Source organism: Plodia interpunctella, chromosome 3, assembly GCF_027563975.2.
Source record: "Plodia interpunctella isolate USDA-ARS_2022_Savannah chromosome 3, ilPloInte3.2, whole genome shotgun sequence".
NCBI classification, from domain to species: Eukaryota; Metazoa; Arthropoda; class Insecta; order Lepidoptera; family Pyralidae; genus Plodia; species Plodia interpunctella.
In genome coordinates, this window is record NC_071296.1 from 4,184,406 (window position 1) to 4,206,473 (window position 22,068).

The 22,068-nt window shown below is 33.9% G+C and overlaps 1 protein-coding gene across 1 annotated transcript in view; it reads left to right on the forward strand.

Moving 5' to 3' along the window:
• Window positions 1-2,808: 2,808 nt before the first annotated feature.
• EcR (Ecdysone receptor) overlaps window positions 2,809-22,068 on the forward strand; it is a 187,973-nt gene continuing 168,713 nt past the window's right edge. The window contains exons 1-2 of the mRNA XM_053769155.2: window positions 2,809-3,062; window positions 10,276-10,508. The gene's annotated coding sequence lies outside the window, so the exon portion shown is untranslated. The remainder of the gene's footprint in view (window positions 3,063-10,275; window positions 10,509-22,068) is intronic.

The window sequence follows — 22,068 nt, forward strand, 5'->3', positions numbered from 1 at the left end:
TCAATCTCATTATTATAATCATCAATTTTAAAATTATGATTTTGGTGAGAACGAAATGAAATAGAATAGATATATCGAAAAAGGTTAGTAAGCTTATGTCGAGCACAAAAACGTTGCTAAAAACAGAAATTCTCAAACTTGTGGCTAAATAAAGTATAATTGGCAAAATTTATCAATGCATCTGAATTTTGCATAAGAGTTGAAACTTATCAGACGAGACGGAACGTCGGATGGGCCATTAGTCGGACCGAAATAAGAAAAAAAACATTGCGGCGAGACTATCCGTCGGACAGTCTGACAAATTGTGTGGAATTCCACGTGAATTGTTATTTTTTTCTTTCTGCAAACTTGGTGGTAACCTGAAATGCTTTTATAATTTTGTTGCAGATAAACGATAAACGATAAAAATCTAAGTGACAGCTTTATTATATTTCCATGAACTGCTCTTCTGATTGATAACATAAATTAGCATGATAGGTAAAATAAAACGGATTTGAGTTTATATTAGTTTAGTTTTATTTTACATGAAAAAGCAACGAAATTCTTAATTTTATTTATTATTACAAGTTCATAACAAACCCTATACAAATATATCTACACAATATATACCCACCCAGGCAATCCCCGGGTACCTATCCTTTTCTGGGGTATATTTTGGAGGATAAGGAGGGGGATGTAGTGGGGGTGGAGCTGCTATTGGGTGAATGTGGTGGCAGCAAGGGTGAAGTGCAACTTCTCAAGGTCGCACCGTCTCGCTTGCCACTTCACTATCAAACTCGTTCGTGTAAAACTAAATATGAATATAATTATAATATAATAATAACACAAACGCGAGCGTAATTCGTTTTCGTTTTTAAGGTACTTAACTAGATTTGTAAAGAAAATTCCAGAATTACATACCTACCTACTCAATATAAATTATTTTAATCTGTAAATTGTATTAGTATGCTTCTTAAATACAGTCGTTACGCCTTTATACCTTACGAGGCACACAGGGTCATGAAACATGGAAGTTGAAGGACACGTTTAGCTATAACGAGGAGATTCTGAAATAGTTACTAGTGACAACTAGGTATATATGAAAACATTCCCTTGATTGGCTTGATTGACTATTAAAATCTGCTTGATATGAAGAAGCAGGTGATATGTTGTATGTCCTTCATTGCTTCCAGACAGATGAAAATATAAAAAATAATGTACATAATTACTACGCCCTAGTAAAAAATCCACATATCGCTGTATAAAATTACTAGCTGTTTCCCGAAGCTAACACGGAATATATCCGGTGCGTTTTTTATACAAATCTTCGACCCCATTTCTGGTCTTCACTTTAATTATATATTTTCCAAATTTGTCAAATACGGTCCACAGCTTTAGTAGTGAAATCGTGACAGTGTTTTACATTTATAATAATAGTATAGGATTAGTATGGATAGCTCTCGTAACAATTCTATCTTGGAAGGCATCCCTAATAAGGATCTCGTTGCGTCAGTTATGGACTGAGAACTGACCCTAAGATGTAAGCACTTGGTAGAAGGCGAATCTGGTTTGTTTGATGCGATCGCATCCAGCTTGTCTAGCTATTCTCGGTGGAATGCACTTTCATCATCACAGGAATGTGGTTAAAATGACCCTGATAAGTAAAGGTATAAGTAGATATAATCTATTAATGGATTTAAAACGGATTAACTTATCCTTTTTATACTATTTGTTATACTAAGTAAGTATAACAAAAGTTTGTTTTGGAGTCAATTTCTTCTATGCAAATGACTAGCTGCAATTGGCCCCGGTTGTACCTATTTGCAGTCGTTAAAATCCACCAATCTGCGAGGGGCCCGAATAGTGGGTCATAGCCCATACTCCTTATCCATCCATAATGATACTATAATGATACATACTGTGCAGTGGCGATGTTTAAATAGCTGTTGATTTTGAGGAAGATAAAAGATCTATGTATCTTTCCATATTTGTTGAATGACTTTCACTATCTGCTTAAACAGAATGAGCTATGTTTTTCCTTCACTCCCAAACCAGTATAGAAATGCGTATTTGAAATGATTAATAATGAACGAACAAACGGATTCTACGATTGATCTATTCCGCTAAGCCAGAGACAGACCATAACTTAACTCCTAACAATAGTGTTTAAGTATGTAATAATATTCGTATATTACCTATTCCAGTCACGGCTTGTGTAAGATTAATTCTTATATTTCTATGAATATTCAAGTAGCTCATTGAGAGCCACAGTTCCTAATACTTCATGTGCGAAATCCCACGAGAATATATTCACAATAATGCGCAAAGATGCATCGTTGACCATAAAATTGCTACTAAATGATCAATACATTTTGCTACGTAAGTTTTCATAAACATATTTATCAGTAATTAGTGGTAATTCATGAGATGTTATGCGTAATAAATAATGCAATATATTCCATTTACTAAATCATTTAATGCCAATTCGGTAACTTTGGTAGGTATTAAGTAACTTCATAATCGTCAATTTCATTCTACATGCACATTTGTATTTAAAAAAACTTGTGTAAACAAATAGCAATTTCGTAACATTTAATAATAGATATATCCCGCGGTGCTGTTACCGCATAGTTAGTATATCTATGAGCTGTTGACTATCCACGAGCGAGTTCAAGGTTGGCCACGCTGAACTGAACCGAAAGTGCTGCAGAGTGGTATCCTCCGAGGCGAACTCCACGCGCCCTTTGCGCTTTTATCAATATGCCTGTCCACTAGCGCCGCCTGGCGGCCGCCGCCAGTAACGCCGCGAGCTCGAGTGCGCACGCTCCGTGCTCCACGACGTTGCCGCATTTCTCTCTGAACAATTTTCTCCCTCAAAACAATCCAAAAATAATCAAAACACTTCCTCGTCTGCAAATCGCGATGCGGCGATGCGTCACGCGAGTCCCGTGGCGAAAAATCTTAACCTAAAATACCCCGACGTCTATAACTAGGCGACTTCCTTCGCCTGTGCTTGATTCTGTTTTTGTTTATTATATTTCCCGAAGTGCTGCAAACCAAGCCGGTCGTGGAGCTTTCAAACGGTGAGTTAAGCTTTTCTAAATTATCATCAAATGTTAACTTAAATTCCTAGCTTATTTGTTTATTATTCCTTCGGATCTGGTAGATGTGTGTTCAATTCTAGTCTCTTGAAGCATTGTAAGCACTAAGTAGATTGCTTGGGTGCGCAAGAAAAAGTAGGTTACCCTATGGAATCGAAAATATCAATGGTTTGTTTATATTTATTAGATAGGTAAGTACCTTATAAATAAACCCAATAGGTTATGGCTATTGAGAGCCTATTTATAAGGTCTGTTACAATATAATGCCTTATATTTATGAACATGAACCAATGCAGATTTTCCAAGCAGCGCCAAAATATCTATACGTCAAAAGTCGCGCATGCTAATTGGTGACTATTCTCATTTAGAGTTCTATATTTGCCTGTGTTTGCTTTGTGCTAGTGTTACATTGTTTAGATCGATGAGCCTGGTAATTCTGGATGACCTATTTCCAGGCCTGCGCGCAAACATTGCAAGGATCCTAGATAGATAATGCACACTTCGCACTGTTCGCACATGTTGACTGCGGGATAATGTCATCGCATGATTGTGTTATAGGAGAGTATATATAGTTATAAAGTACTATCCATGTATTGCAACATCCATCTTTAGAAAATGCATTTAGGTATCCCTTATCATTAATGAGGAAGGCCTCATATAACGTCGGATGCCAGGGTAAGCTTTCTTTTCGAACGTATGTTAAATACATACGTTCAAAAAGAAAACGTACCCTATATATAATGTAGCAAGTAGACGAACAAAGCTTCATTAGATAATTTAAACATTAAAAAAATGATATGGCTAATGGGCGGGTGGCCTAACATTCTCTGAAAAAATTCAGCAGCAACCAAAACAATACAGAAGAATAATGGCACTGCACTCAACAAAACCCGTTCATCATTCCAAAAAGAAACGTAATGCTCGCCTCGCTCTTTGCACATGATTTGCAATGCTCTGTGCCCCAATAAAACTGTCGTTTGCATAATAATCCTTTGTGTCCCGAACTGCATTCAGCTCGTGAGAAACTGGGCCAAGTTCAAGATCAATTGGGCAATTACAAACACCATACGCACTTTTTAAAACCGGTCGTATGTGAAATGAACCGCAATGTATGTTCCGGTAATTGTGAAGGCACTCGTAAGATGGGCTATCTAGCTAGTTCCACCGTTTCTCTCAGTCAGTTTTCAACAACTAGTCTATTGTATACTATTCGGGTTTTGGCAGTAGTTCCAATGAATGATGGAGAAACAAGTTTCTTAACGTGTAAATTTTACCGCGCTGCTTTTGATTGGACACCTTTTAATATTTACAATCAAACTGGTCTAGAGCGTCGATAGATTAACGGTTTTAAGTTATTATTATTTTATAAAAACAATTTAGGTACCTACCAACTAAATTTAAGAATTTAGTTAGTACCTAAATTGTTTTTAATTTTTGTTTTTTCTTGATCCTAAGGGATCAAGATAGTGAGAACGTAAAAATATCTTTTTATTTGTTAATTTGATTCCAATATTTCCCAATCGAGTCTAAAATAATTTTGTCCGGACACAGATTTATTTTTTTTGTAACATTATTGTGTTAATTTACTTAAGTACCACATGTTCCCATTTCAGTAAATTATCTTTAATTATAACTTGTTGATATACTCGTATCTAGAATCAACTCTCCAGAGCGATAGCATCAATAATTCAGACATAGAATTAAGATATAACCACAGGTATTCACTAACATAAAACGTGTTTATGGAGTGTTTCGCCTTGTATCTTGATGTAGATCATTGAGCTATAGAGTAAACAAAAACAGCTGAAAATTTAATCGCCCATAAAACTGTTTGTACCTCACAGAGTTACTACTTTTGTTTGAGAAGGTGATTAGGCAGAATATAAAATTAGCATGACATTGATGCGCTGAAAGCGTGGCCCTAATATAGGATCTGAGATGGATTTTTTAAGATATAGGTGAACTAGATTAAGATCCAAAAAATGAAATGATAGGTACTTAAAAAATAGTAATACTAAGCCGCTAGTATTGAAAGAAATTTCCTTAATCACATCCCGCCCGTTAAGATTAATTAAAGAGAGATTATATAAGTTATTTTATTATTCTGATATTAGACTATTATGCTAACAAATAAGTATCAAGGATTTGCAACAAATAAACTTTATTACAAAGACTTCCTGCTTACACCAAGGAAACCCTTTAAAATAATATCACGAAAGGCACTTTGATATAAATTTTCTTAGGTTACTTCAAAGGTTATCCCAAAGCATTGTGTTGTTGTAGATTGAGGTTATTGTTAAGTCTCCTAATCAATAACAATACAACACGATTGAGTTCCAAATAATTGTAACAGATGAAGAAGCAGTAATGGTCAAGTGGACGGCTTTTGATCAATTAGCTCCAGGTGCGTATATTATCGTCACATAAATGAATCTAATATATTATATTTAGATATTAGATTAACACACAGAAACACTCAGGTGCTTAGTGCGAGGTTTTAATTCCAAGCAAATCATCGAAAAACTTTTGAAGAAAATCTGAAATCAATTTTTTACTTTAATTTTTTTTTAAACTCTTGATTGATGATATAAGGTAAAATAGGTAAAAATCTTTTAGCAAGTCTTTGTGCATTTCACCTGTATTTATTTCTTTCTCTCTCATCTACGCATATTCCTTGTTGCGTCCGGGGCTGTGACGCTGCGAAGCCCAGCTCAGCTTAAAAAATAACCTTAACATTTTGAAGGGTTGGCTATGATTTTACAACTGCTTGAAGTCTTTCTTTCTCATCTGAGCGTTACTACAATACAGAAGAAAATTTCAAGAACAAAATCTGTATCATAATACCGTCCAAAACAGTATTGGAGGCAATAAATTTGCGCCGAAGGAGCTGATTAAATCCGGTGACAAATATCTCCAATAAGCGACCGATGCCATCAATCTCTTGTGAATAACTTAATTGGATTCTGTGGTCGGAGGCCTCACGAAGGTCGCCCTCCTGAGAAGCACGTGTAGTATACTTTGCTTTTATTTGTGTGTCCATGGTTCCCAAAGTGGAGATGATATTGCCCTTTAGGAGTTTCTGTGAAGAATACGTCGTTGTTTCTGAATCTTTAAAAACTAATCAGACACTTATAAAACATCAGAAAACATATTTTAGAATCATTCAGGACCTTGATTTGTTTTTAGAACTGAACTTATTTCGAACCCTTCGGAACTATCCGTGAATTTAAAATTCGTAAAACATATATAGTTTTTAATATTTCTAGAAAATTAAATAAAACTTTTCTCGCAATAAAAATGTACACGTTATAATAACATATTCCATTTTGCAAAACAGTTGGAGCGTGAGTAAAAAGAAAACAAGGAATCAAACATGAATTATTGCATTTGGATTTACATCTTCATTATTATGGAGATATTGTTGAAAATCTTTATTTATTTAATCTGTTAAGTTTCGGTCCGGTGTCAATGACCGAGATAATGTATTCCTTTCAAATTCAACACCATTGTGAGACAATATGTATCGACACAAAAAGTTTCGACAAAAAAAAACATTTGAGAGACGTCCTCTGACTTCCTGTCAAGGTTAAATTTCCAGTGTTATTGAAATTAAAACAATGCGTTATACACACGGACCTATGTTTAGTCTTGGATCTCTGTGTGCTCTGAGAAAGTCTTGTTAATTTTCATGTTTCTGTTTAAATCAAAGTAATTGGATTTTCAGTAATTTTATAATGTAGGTATATCTACATCGTACTTCAATTACTTATTATTTGTATGCAATATTGTCTGGTTCATTTATTCCCTTGGTAATCTTTAAGCCTTTGTGAATAAATACTTTTAAATAAATAAAACTTAAAAATACAAATCCATTCTGATTTGTATAAGGGAATAAATTCATTGCAGAGTTTTTCTTTTGTAGACAATAAAGATTTTCCAGTGGACATCTGTCTGAAGCGTTCCTCATTCTACATTCCTTGGGTGCAGCAAAAACACAGAAAAAATTAAAGAATTTGAAGAATCTTGTTGTACAACATCATTTTGTATAATTGTTGTACTCAAAGAAGTTGTGCTTGAATGTTTTAAAATACAATTACGCAATTTCCCCTCAATGAAATTATGATTTATGATGTCCATCAGGCTTTTATATATACCATGTAGTATAAGTAGTGTAGCGTACATTTTCCTGTGGTATATGTAACTTTGACATTGTTATGATGAGATATAAGCTCATTCTTATGTATAACAGTTACTACTTATATACCTGTGTTCAGTATTGTAAGTTGTACAAAAATGGTTCCACCATTATTTTTGAAACAAATCATTTATAAACAAACCGTTTCAATTGAAATCCAAAGCATCAAACTACGGTGAAGTGCAGTTTGATGTCATACTAATGTTATGTTATTGGGTAAAATAATGTTTCCAATATTGAAATTCGGACACACAGCCAATCGGAAATCACTGAATACATCCTAATATGAAGAGAATAGCAGATAAGAGTGAGGAAACTGTCACAAATATTTATGCCACCATTCGTCGACCCCGACAAAATCGGACGAGCTATTTCAAAAATTGGATTTATTGGCTGTAAACCATCCGGATTAATTTATCGGTCGTTGTGTTTTCGTTGAGATTGGCACAGAAAGACGTTTTATAATGAGGTCACAAGGTCTTTGATAGCTTGTGTTGATGGTCTTTTCTGCTCTTGCGGTTTGTTTAACCGCATTTTTTATTTTTCCAGAAAGATATGACTTTTCTGTTCGTTAAAAAATTGTATTTTCATTCTGAGACAAAACAAGTGCATTTGTTCCATAATTGAATTATAGGACTTAATTATTTTCAAACTGAGAGGGCAAGCGCTTTAAATTTAATTTGATACTGATAGTTATAAGGTTTCTTGGTATAAGCTGGGTAGCACCTTCATCACGTTTTACTTATTGTTTTGCAGACATGCAATGCATAGTTTTATAATTTTATAATTTTCATATTCAAAAGGATTTTTGTGAAGGTTTGACTTTGTGAGTTTACACAGAATAATAAATAACATATTTGAAACAAGAAGTACCAGACTAATTTGATAACCCTGTTATTCATAAAAAAGATAAAGTGTAATTTAAATTATGTTTTGTTTCGTTCTGTCAATGTTAAATATGGTAAAGTGCGATAGTGACAAAACATACTCAAGCTAGACTAGATTAGACAGCCTCCACAGTTCACCCGCGGTTTTTCTCTTCTTCTTCTCTATTTCTCTGTCTATGTATCTTCATTTTGTTTTATGTAACGTAATATATTTAAGTGGGAATGTAAGGAAGGCCTTGATTTTTTGCGTTAATCCTATTATTAACTCGGTAGCGTGCTAGGCGTCAGCCTCCGCTTCCGGCTGCGTTTAGCAGTTCATTGGCTCCTAGATTTGAACAGTAGCTGACCTGCAGCCTTTGGTATATAGTTATTAGTACCAGTTTAAGTGACCTTCGTACGTTATTAGATTTCTCAAGGAACTGCTACTATTTATTCTTCAGCTGATTTTACTTTAATATTTGTCTTATTCCTTCAGAAATTCCGTAGTTTTCCAGTTAAAGTACAAATGAAGTGATATATAATTTACATCAGAAAAAGATATTCATATTATTCGATGACTTTTATAAAGTTTTTAAATAGGTGGTTGTTGTTGTGGTTGGCTTTGAAAAACTAAACATGGTTATGTGATGTAAAGGCTTCGTAATATATGCAAGTCATTCAGATAAATAAAGGATCGGATTCCATCCTTATCCTCAATCTAGCTCATAAAGATTTTAGTGTCCTCACAGTTTATTTTCTCATAAACAACCGAATAAAACTGTTTTTTTTGGCCTCATCCCAAGCGAGGGGCTACAAAGGACCGGTAACGTATCGAGCGCTAAATTCGCGAGCAAATTTTCAATTCGCGCCTTCATATTATTTACACAGACACGAATAAATTATTTTTTTATTGCTTCGGTGCAGTCGGTGCCGAATATTGGTTTGACATTCAGACAGTCTAGCTAACTCATTGCAACGACCAATTGCTGGGATGCGAGGCAATGTCGACCCAATGATCATGAGATTACAGGCGTGTTTTGTGTGTTGTCTATCTTAAAAGATTGCATTCGTAACCCAGGACCGCAGTTTGTAATGACCGTGCATTTTGCATTCAAGGGCAAGGGTACAGATAAGGCACCTCTCGCACTGAAACGACTTACCGACCAGTCAATTTATGTTGCTTTATTTTTAGAGAGTAGTGAGATGAGAGCTGATCAATAAAGTATTTTAATTTTCTTCAAACAAAGCTTGTTCATTAGACAACCAAAACTTATATTTTGAATTCCGTTTCGTGTTGTCAACATATTATTTTATTTATTTTAACACCAATTTAAATGTAATCATATTTTTTGCAAATAAATATTTCTATGATCATTAACACCTCTGAATCTTTTTGCCTTTTATCTAGCCTTTCTCTTCATAGTCGTATTCCACTAGTCAATTTAGATACGAATTAACATACATTACACGTGAGTGAGCTATGAGCCTAATACATATTGTTTTCTGCAATTATTAACTTACATGAGTTGGCGGTTGGAGCAATTGTTTCTAATACACAATGAATGTTTCTTCATACACACTTTGATTAAGATCGACCGCAGAAAAGCTTTACGGCGTATTTTATTTTTGTGGTCAAACTTTTTTGAGGATTCCAATTATACAACAAAGTCTCAAGAGTGTACTTTAACTATCACTTTTACCCTCGACCCCAAGGAAAGGGGTGTTCCAAATTTGAAATCTCTGTATTTGATGTATCTCTGTGACATAGCAGCTCTTAAACGAATGAACCGAATTTGATCAATCTAGTATTTTTGTAACGTCGGCTAATTGTGAATTAAATTATTATTTATTTATCATTCACTAGTTATTTATATTCCACTGCAAAACGTCCCTCCATGTAATGTATTAGTAAATTATTAATTAATTAGTTTTTTGTTTATTTAATTCGCTATTTAATTATTATAAGATGTATGTGGTACAAATGTAACAAATGTGATGTAATCATACATATTTTATCTTTTATCTATATTTATATGATGCCTTGCCCAGCATTGAGACTCAACCACAGGCAAGAAAAAAACATCTATAAATAATTGCTGTCAGCTTGTCTAACTAACAATATTTTTTGTTCCAGGTCTAACAATACGAAAAGGACAACGCAACGTTTTAAACGAAATAATTAGGTACATATTTAATAATATAAAACTAATAATATAATAAGTATGTGCACAATGATATGAAGTATTCAATACATAGCAATAACTTAGGCATTTAAAGTAGTTTTTAAGTACAAGTAAAGTGTTGTGCAAAGGTGGATAACTTGACGACAGGCAAGCGAAATGCCGGGTTTACCCCGGTTACCGACAGGTAAGTTTATATAAGTTTTTCAAGTCCAAATTTTGATGTATTCCATACAAATTGGTAAAGATTTTTTGTATATCTTTGGCTTTCCTGTGCCAAAAGAAATTGCTTGATAAAAAATCTTAAGCCAAATTGGATGTTATACTAAAAAAATAAAAATTTCATCAAAATTAGCACAGTAGTTTTGAGTTTATTCTTTTCACAAACAAAAATACAAATCTTTATATAATATTATTACTTCTGAAGATGACAAATTTCGTCAAAATCGGTAAGTTTGGATTTTATTCGTTACAAACGAATATACAAATCTTTTCTCTTTATAATATTAAGATGGATATGGAACTATGGATGATCAGCATTACGGCACAATAAACGTGAAACTCAACGTATTCAATAAATCAACATGTTAACTGATTGTAATTAAATAAATACAAGTTAACGCATTTTTAGTTTTTATCAGCAATTAGCCAAGTGGCGTAATTTTCTTAATCTTGTATATATTTTAGTTCATCACGCTAATAAGACGGTATGCAAAGCAGGCTACGTAAATTTGTCTTTTTTACAAAGTAAAATATACAAAATCGTGCCTAGTGTGAATAGATAAATTAACAGAGATAACAATGTGAACCTAAGATAAAAACATCTAAATATAATGAACAACTAAAAATACAAACCACTTGTCTGAATAACGCAGACTACGCTATTTTATTTAGACGCGCAGATTAAAGTTCACTGGTGTAACTCGCCCTATGTTTAAATACAAAAATGCCAAGTAATCGAAAATAGTTTCTTGCAACAAGTTAGTATTCTATAATAGTATTTTATAATCTAGAGAAATTAGATTAATTTTAACGTTTGTTTTGAAGAAAATAATATTTATTCCTCGTCATATTCTACCCGTCTAAATGTTATTATGCTGGACAACTAGCAGGATTGCATCATTATGTAACAAACATTCCATCTCATCCAAACTTTGCATTAATTGGAAGGATTCTTTACTTACCTTACTCTTTATTCTCATAAAAGTTAAGCATACTTTAAGCTGAAGTAAGTTTTGTCTCTTTATGAAGTACAATAGTGACAAAACCATATTTTAGCATAAAGTGTGCTTTAATTTTTTTATGCATAACTGTGTCAAATCCCACTTTATTCCTGTGAATTATCTAGAAATTTTATTGATAAAAATGTAGACAATAACTCTACAGATACATACTTACTTAGTGAGATCATCAAGTTATTTTTAGGTGTAGGTGGACGTGGAAACTGATGTTATGTAAATGTATTGAAAAAGATAACTAATACCGCACATCAAGTTACCCTTCATGGAACTTTATGCTATAGTAATAGGGCTGAATTTGCAATGATTTTGGATAGGTTCATGTGCTGTCGAATGTACATATACATAATGTTATAAATTGTCATAGGTACTTGTACTACTGCTTCTTACTCAGATTTTGCTTTGAAACTTTACACTATCAAATTATAGATTACTAGCGATATGTCCAGATTTCGTTTCGGGTAAAACTATTATAAATTATGCACCGTTTTTAGTTTATCGCGTTTATACAGCCAGACAGACAAACACGACACGGACTTCTATTTATGCTATTAAGGATTTAAGGATAATGTCGGTAGGTCGTAAAAGTCATGTCATATTTAGGAGACTTGAAGAAAATTTGACACCAGTGTCATTTTGGCCAGTGATTAACTTTGCTCTAATCTCGGGAACAATCTAACTTGGCCACGGATAAGTTACAGGTAAGTTTTTAAATGAGAATTTACACGAATTTACTATTATCCTACTAAACCTACTAATATTAGAAAGTTTGTGAGAAATTGAAACATGGGATTTTGAAACTATTGAGTTTAAATATGAACACTCGTATATATCCCAAACATGTTTATTACTTACAAAGAGGTTTAACTTACTGTCAGAATAATGTACACATGTTGTCATAAAGTACAAAGGATGAATGGACACAATACTAAAATTAACTGATGTCAAAGAACAGCATACTCATTTGTAGTAGGTATTTGCAAGTCACAAACCAACCTTCCCTCATTATGAATATTAAATATTAATACACAATATGTACATACACTACGGTAATATTCAATAAAGAAATACTATTGTTAAAATCAATTTTATAACAGTGGTGGTGGAGCGCATTAGTAGGTACCTGGGTACTAATGCCATCGAAAGATTCGAATCATATTAGTTCCACATGAGTTTGTATACCAATCTTACCCATGTACAGTCAAGAGCACATCGTGTTACCCTTCATGATCCTCTATAGCGTGGTAATAGTGGAGAGTTTAAAATGAACTTGAGTAGTGCTGTGGACTGTACCATGTATAGATAGATATTCATTTGAATATTTTATATTTACAGATTATTTAACATCATCAATACCTAATTACATAAATTATATATATTTTCCATATTTTATATGACCTGTCCAGTCCCTAGGTCTCACTCGCCAGGCACATTGTACTCGGATATTATAAATCAAGTTATTGAGAACACTCGTAAAAGACAATCAGAAAGATCGTAACTTGTTACATAAAGGGGCCGTGATTGTAATGCTTTCAAGGAACTTGATTATAATTAAAATTGTCGCTAGTTCGCGTTGTCTGATCATAGACTAACTTCAGAAATTGTTGCAGACGTTTTGAAACTGAGAAACTGAATTCATTATAACTTCAATACACGACAATGACCTTCCCAATATTTATTTAAAAAAATATAGTACTTCTTCAGTTAAATAACGTGCATAATTAAGTATTTACTAACCTTTCGGGGTGGGTGAAAACAAACGCATATTTTTAGTGAAATATTAAAATTTAAAAGTACTTAGTTTGATTGAAAATTTGCAAGTTAAGATTTCATCCCGGAATTCATATCATATCTGAAAGGATTTCTTACGCGTTGACACCACGGTCCTGGAGTGGTCTAATAGATCAATTTTTTATATAAGTTGGGATAACTTGAAAATCTTCTCTCAAAACTTAGCGTTCGCGATCGACTATTTTCAGTCCTTGTGCGAATTGAAATGTGGTCAAAAATTGGCTACTTGACCGGTTATAAAATAAAATGCATATAGGTATTTATATATCCAAATACAATACAAAAATAAGTGTCACTTTAATTAATCACTTTTATTTTGAGATTTATAATTTTTTCGTCTTAGTAAAGTATTATTGTATTATATTAAGAATGCTTTTCGACTCCAAATCCTTGATGTTACAATACAATACTGTCATACAAGCTCTATGTAAAATTTTGTTTTTGACATAAGAACAAAGTAGGTATCTGACCGAACGAACCGGAAAAGATAGTGTCTATTTACAACATTATCCGGGTTTTTATTAAGTACTTGACGGCATATCGTTTCTCACGAAGAAATCGATCGTTAGCACTATAACTTTAATTGGATCGAATCTCGTATGATCAATCGATTGCATAACAGTCCACTCGCGCGCATCGCTCAGCCTTGTGTTATCAAGCTTCCCGGGCGGGTGACCTTTGTTGCTCGGAATTAGGTCGTCGGCTTATAACCTTTTGTTTGTGTTGCAACCATTGGCATATATTTTATTTACTCACTGGATTATCATCCACAAACTTGGAGAGGTAAAGTGATATGATATATGCGTATGTTAAGTCCGCAACGTCGTGCTATGAATCTGTGTACCGCCTCACAAATCCTTTACGCCCTGAATATTAGATTAGTTCTTGTATTCTATTTAATTCTCAATAGTTATTCCAACTATCCCGACTAATGTTATAAATGCGAAATAAAGTTTATTTGTTTGTTTATTACTCTTCACACTTTATATGTATACTCAATCTTCTCGAAATGTTTCCACAATTTCTCTCATACAAAAATTCATTTCCCATGGGATATTGCCGCGGGCGACGCCGCGGGTAAAAGCTAGTAGGTGTACCTATATTTTTGTCCCAACTTTTTCCCCTTTTCTCGCGTGGTGGGTCATGAAATGAGAAGGGTGAACATTGGGGATAACAATATATGGCTGTTGATGATGATGATTTTGTTGAAACGTCTACGAACAAGATCAATTGCGCGATGTTTATGTTATTACAACTATAAACGTATGACTTACCAAACCAACTTTTTGTGTAAACAAGCAAAAATTAAAAAAAAAACGCTTGCTTAAAGAATGTTTGCGTTGAGCCCTTTAATTTGATTTATTTTCGAAAAACGTAAAAGTATTTTTCACCAAGACCAACGGCCGCCATGTTTTTTTTTTTAATGTTACCTCTTTAAGAACACAGGCAGTAAGATGTATATAACGTTACTTCAGTTATGTAAATCCGTTCAGCTGTTTTGGAAATATTACATACATACAAATTACGCGCGAAAAACAATACCCTTCCTTTGCAGTCGGGTAAAAGATAGTAAGCTGATAAAACAATGAAATAATAAATCTACAGGCATGGTTCACTCTAAATTCAGTTTAATATTTCATTTAACAGATAGTTCTGCGAGATGGCGCTGTACCATTTCTATGTATTGTAGAACGCGATAGAAAGATTTTTTCACTGGAACCTATAAAGAATACGCATACATAGTTCGGTAAAAACTGGGCCCATAACCTGTTTGTATTTTTTGATGGTCATACAGCCTCACCTTTTATTTTGGGGTGGGGGTAGGTGTGACCAAAGCAACGGGGAATATAGTCCGTAAAATAATGTCAGATAATAGATTTCTCTTCTCTTCTTTATCTATGTTTGGAAATATTTGGTGTTTTATTTATTGTGAGAATATTTGTGGAGCACCCAAAGGGTCTGTCACTAGGCTGTGCCTCATGAATCGTGATAGTTAGGGTGGGTTGTACCGTAAACTTTGACGTTAATTTTAACATGCATAGAAAAACTTTACGGAACGGTAAGATTCAAAGAAGTTCAATTTAATTTATTATTTAAAGCAAATATATAATTTTTGATTTGATTTGATTGTGTTAACAGATAACAGCACCAGTCCTCTGGAACATCAAGGTCAGCCAAGATTACTTTAAGGCTTGTATGATTTGTGGCCATGGGCTTAAGGGGCGGCACAAATTGATAGCATTTGAGTTTGGTTGCCAATTTCGCAACACAACTTATGATAATCACTGATTAGCCTTCGATTGTCGTCGTTTACTAGATACTTAAAATCTCTTTAAAGTACGATTGAATGAACTTAAACAAACTAGTCACTAAAATGAATGGCATCAGTAATAAAATTAACTATATGGCCCCCCGAATTTACGGTGCAGATCAGTTTAGGTCCCGAAATGGATCGCATTAAGAGATGATGGTAAGACCTGTTCTTTCTGTTTAAGTATGTGACATCTCTTTTAACGTGACTTGCAATAAAGATGTCTGAATCTATCCAGGCAATAACTAGAGATCATTGGTAAAGTGGCGACCGAAAAGCCAGCGACCCAGCCCGAATGGTGGCGAACTCGTACGAAGTTTATTTTAGTGCAGCTCAATGCAATAGTGCATTTATAACTTTGTTATTTAGGTTGTCAAATAAATATATTATGGTTTTTATGTGGTTTTCATAGTTGTATAGAGAATAGTCTAACTTAAAATCTGGTATAGGTTTCATCGCGATTCGTTACTTAGAACCCGAGATATTGACAATAATAAGTTATAAGCGGACGCACGAAATAAACGTGGGCGAAGCCGCGGGCAAGCTAGTAAATTAAGCAAGAAATAATATTTAATGTCGACATTGTAATACAAAATACAATCTATACACTCCATTTATCATTACTTTGATAATAAAAATTTAACATCCTGTAACATATGATTGCCTAGTATTCAATTTGAGCTGAACCAGGCCACGCAGGGTAACGGGCTATGGCGGGGTGGGGACGCGGGGGAGGGGTGACCTAGTTCCCGTGACCTGACCCTACGCAGCCCCAGCGAAGCTCAGGGCACCTGCGTCTGGTACTAAATGTCTATTTCCGTTATCAAGCAATCACTTCGCTAGATTCACATTACATATTTTTTTTCTTTAAGACGCTAGCGCCACGGTCACATTTTCATTACCTATTTCAATTTCTTTTATTTCTTATGGAAAAACGATCTTGAAAAATAACGCCACACGAGATAAAAAAAATATTAGGAAGTATTATATTTATATTATATTATACCCGAAACCAATATCGTTTTCTAATATACATTTGTAGTCACAGTTCACGTGGCCACCATTTTCGATTCAATCAACTGCCATAAGTTTACTATCAAAACTCCCTGTTGATGAGGTGGTCGCGATTCCGTCAAATCACTAAATTACACCCATGATATGTCACATGATGACATAACTTTACACCCATGACATATCACACAACGATATCTTTGTGTACCAATATTAGTAGACTATACGCATATATTATAGTGGGTTTTACAGACAAACATTAGCTTCTGGTGAAGGAACATCCTGCACACCTGGAAACCAGTACACTGGTTGGCTATTTAGTTCACTTGTATACGTATGCGTATACTTACCACTAGATGACCTAAAAATCATGTTAGATATCTTTAGACGTCAAAATCCGTCCACGAATATATGCAGAACAACGTAGAAATTAGTAAAACAACAAAGCAGCAATACGCGCTGCGTTGACGCGATAACGGAGCAATAGGGCTGGGTCCTACTTGTCTTATTAAATATGGCCACCAAAGTGCCACCAAATGGCTTACTGTCACAGAATACTTAAACTTTCCGCGGGTTGAGATTGAGATATCAAATATTCTACTTGCTTGGAAGTGTCACATCAAAGTATCAACATGTCAAATTAAAGTCACATATTGCGGGAAACGACTCACTCACGTTAGGGCTACTGGTTTAGCTCCTTTAGTTTATTATTTTGAAATATGGATGTACTTAACCGCACTAGACTAGACTCCCGTAGATTCGTTGGAAGCGACAAAGAGACACGTTGCCTACGGAGCTGATAGGCAACAATAGCATTCCCAAGGAGAATTTGACGTCGGGCAGGCGGCCCGTTGTGAATTTAGAGGGAAATTATTGTACCTAGTAACATGAATTCTAAATATTAGTCACACACAATCTTGACATTAAAATGTTTAATTATATTATATAAAAGGTTTCTAGGACGGAAATATAAAATTTTAGACAAGATCGGTCAGGCTCGATGATGATTATTTTATAAGGTAAAATGAATATTGTGGCTGCGGTCCAGCGCTTAAGACGACCGCTTCTAAGCTACAAGGTTCCAGATTCGAATCCTACTCATGTCACATGGTTTTGTATACGAAAACCTTATTTTCCTTCCCATAAATAAAACCATCGTGAAGAAACTTGCGCACTATGGTATTCGCAACTATTTATTTAGTAATCCATAGGGAGTAACCCTGGGAAATGAACACGTGTTCACACGTGTTAATACATCTATATCGCGAAGATCACTTGATTCGTAATTTTCTACGTCGCGAGCACGGAAAATTCGGTTTATTTCGATTTTGTTCATTTTGCCGTTTAATAGCCTTGGGATTTATGTTTTGGGATTCAAAAGGTAGCTTTTTGATATTATAATATGTATTTAAGTATCCTTGTTTTACAGCTTTAACGCGTAACAAAAATAATGAGTATTCAATTGCAACTCATTATTCCAGACAAATTTACAAAATAGCATAAACAAAATTCCTTATATTTATTTTTTAATGCTCGATAAACCAAATGAAAGTAATTATTTCTATACCATATGATATAACAGTATTCTTTATTTACTTTGGAAGACACGGGTAGTGCATGTTTCTATTTTGGGTTAAGGAATTAGTAGCCGCATACTAGGGCCATCATCACATTTTGATCAATTTCTCTTATTATTCAACAAAAAATTATATCGACAAATTTGCCACTTTATTATAAAGTAATCTAGTTTTCCATTACACAATATAATCCATAGTTGACTAAATCGAACACGGTAGCCACCAAATCCGTTTAGTCAACATATTATAGATTTTTTGACTAGTGTGGCATAATATGTTAAGATATATATTTTTTGCTAATAAATTAAAGAAATTGATAAAAATGTGATGGTGCAGTTCCGTCGCGCCTGAAAAATAAAACTCACGCGTTGATTATCGTTGTCGCTAGCTAGTCCTTGGCAGATCACTACTACACGTACTATTTGTTAGTTCTAAGAATACATTCAAAACTGCAGTATGACGCATAATTGCCACTGAAATAATGCGCGGCCGATGACCCGATGATCTTGTGCGAATATGGATATTTTGTAATTATGTGTTGCAATATTTCCATTTAAAAGTGTATGAGTATCTTTTTATGTTTATGAATACTTTTATTTTTCGTTCTAACCATCGCATAATTGAAAAAGATGTAAAGAAACGTATTTCTTAATCGCAACAGCGCCAGATAACATTATTTTCATGTCATAATGTTTTCCGGGGCTCCAAAGGTATATTCTATTTTTGTTGAAATACATACTTATATTACAAAACTAATAAGAAATATTTTCAAGACTTATACAAAACACGTGTACGACTCCCAGACAACTCGGTACTAAATTCGGACAACTAATGATCATCAATCAACAAAGAAGGGGGTACTTTCTGTCAAAAGAGTCCTTATTCTCGTGCCGCCATTCCAAAAAAAAGTTCGGCAAAGTTGAAGATCGTCAATTCAATCATCTTCAGCTGTTTGTAAATTGTTTTTTTCTTCTTGTTGATCATTAATTTAGAATATACATACTTATGTGAATCTACAAATATACATTTTATAACCGTATTACAGCACTTTAGCCTTTAGATTTTATACCAACTTAAAAAAGGAGCTTATTGATTCTGCACATATTTCTTCTGTTTGTGGTCCCAGGAACGAATCGTACTCATGTCAAATGAGTTCGTTACCAACCTGAGTCATTTACAATACTTTCATTCATTTATACCTATTACTGAATCATTAATAGGAAAATACCGTGAGGATACCTACGCTGCACACTTCGGTTATTTAGTTCACTAGTATTATAATCTCAGTTTAGTCGTATAAGTCACGTCAAATGCCTTGATTCGAATAAAATTAGATATTAGTATTAAATCACTATTCAATATAAGAGAATACTGATCTTAATTTCAGATATCCAACTAGTCTGTTCAGTATTCCAGATAATGGTTAGTCTCGATTAATAAATACTGCAAGTAATATTATTAGGTATTTATATTTATCTAGTTAAGTGTAGAAATCATTTACTTCCTTTATTTAGCATTGCCAATAATAGAAATAGCACGGAGTCAACACTCAAGTAACGAATTAACGATCCGGTAAATGATCTCAATTCAGTAAATAAATCGATCCAATTTGTTCAACAAGTTTAAAAATAATTATAACGTTAATTGGGTATCTGTAAAACATCTCATAATAACGTCTTCTACCATTACTTACCTTATACCTAAGTTATTTCCTTTACTTCATAAATAATATAAATATTTTAATGCATAAAATATATTTAGAATTATTGTCCGCGGCAAAAGAGAGTGACATGGGTTGGATTGGAGAGCATGAGAGCTCTAAAGTTATTCTTTTAACAAACATACTTTCGCATGCATTAGTATGGTTGTTTTTCTCTAAGTAACCTATTCTAAAGACGAATACAAACTACCTAGTTAATAAAGTTATTTTATAACTAAAAGCGAGCACTTAGAAACTGAGCATTTACATTCCCGTCTTATTTCTAATTAGATCTCAGCAACTTTCCCCAAGTTCAGCTAGTGCTGGAGCAAGTTCCATCAGATTTGCGGTTATCTCAGCTGCCTTCATGTCTCGTGTCTTTGTGATTGCTACTTCAGTCTCACCTTGATGCTCGCTCTGCATTCTGCATTCTGAGTGACAAATTAATCAAAGGTGCTTATTTTAATTGAGGTAGCGTCTGCAGATTGGCACAAATTTAGATTGGTAGCGTCTCCATCTAGTTTATTATTATCAGCTTGTGTATGAAATAGTGATTGCAAATGGCAAAACCAGTCAATACTATTCTTAGCCAAAAAAACAATGCGTATCTTACATCTCATACTACTTGAATAAAACAATGGAAATAGTATTCGTTGGTAACAAAAATAGTGTGCAAGGGTAGATACGAGACACGACGAGCAGCAAAAATCTCTCAATAAGGATAAACCAACATTATCGTAATAATGTTATCCCTTTCCAATTTTATTTGAAGTTAGAATAAGTTCATCGAAATTAGTTAATACTTTCCAAGCAAACTTCTACGAAAGCTGTAATCGAGGACTCGTCCTTGTGCTATGATGCACGAAGCAAGTAATTTACTATGCATTATGCTTAGTTGCTACTCCACACAAAAGTTTAATAACAATAACAGCACCGGAGTTGTTTTGCTAGCAACGCGACATGTAACTTGGAACTCGATGCATTGTGCATTTGTGCATTTCCTGTGCTTTGGAAGGACTGTGAAAAGAAAGTAGAATATTTTGTAATTTCTTTACATGTTGCTGACACAGTTGCAAACATGGATTAGATGAAATTGCTAAAATTTAAATGTACATTATTATATTTCGCATTTTCCTTACACCGTGTTATTTTTCTAGTTTTAAAAACATTTTCACCATACTCTATGACTCAAAACACGTTACCATTTTTCTTAATTTAACGTTCGATTGATTCGATTAACGATTATCCAATAAAAGTCGGTGATGTGTATTTTATGCCATTGCTGGTTTGTTTGTTTTTTGTACGAAAATAAGTACTTATAAAAAGCATTATAAAAATCGTGAATGCCTGTCAAGAATTAAAGATGGCCGCTACAAGTCTTCCCAGCCAATATTTATTTATTTTCTTTTAATTGTATTTATACGAGTGCCATTTGATTTGCCCTCGATATCCCGCTGCGGGCTTATATTTATTTATCCTTAGATAAAATATAGGTACTAATTTACTTTTTTAATTTTATATAACGTACAGAGATATAAAACAATCCAGGGCTTGCTTTGAATGTATTTAACGGCTCAATTATATAGGATTCTAATTATTCGCGGACACGCACCGAGACGAGAATTAAAATATAAGTTGTTTATTTTCCCGCCATCATCCTTCGGAAATGGATTCTTGTCTTGTTTAAATCTCTTCTGGTGTAATTTTAGAATAAAGAAACAAGGAATTTTGATGGATTATTTTATTATTTGCGACTGTTGGCTACTAAGACTCGTTAATATTGCTCCGCATATAATTTATGAGCATTAACAAAAACAATAATGCTAAACTTCATTACCAAATTTACTTTAACTTTAATAACTAGCTCTAATACAGCGACAAAAAGCTGCCAATGTTCTAGCGACGTGGACTTTCTATGAGATATTGAAAGTTAATTTTTATTTCAATATTTAAAAAAAAATCTTGTTGTATGTGACAGAAAGTATTTAGTAGACAGTGTTTTTGGAAGTAAATAATACACCTATTAGATTTTGTGTATTAATTTCTAATCTCAATGGTTACTTCCCACGCTGGTTACTTGGAGGTCCCGGCTTCAATTCTCAGCGCAAGCAAATATTTGT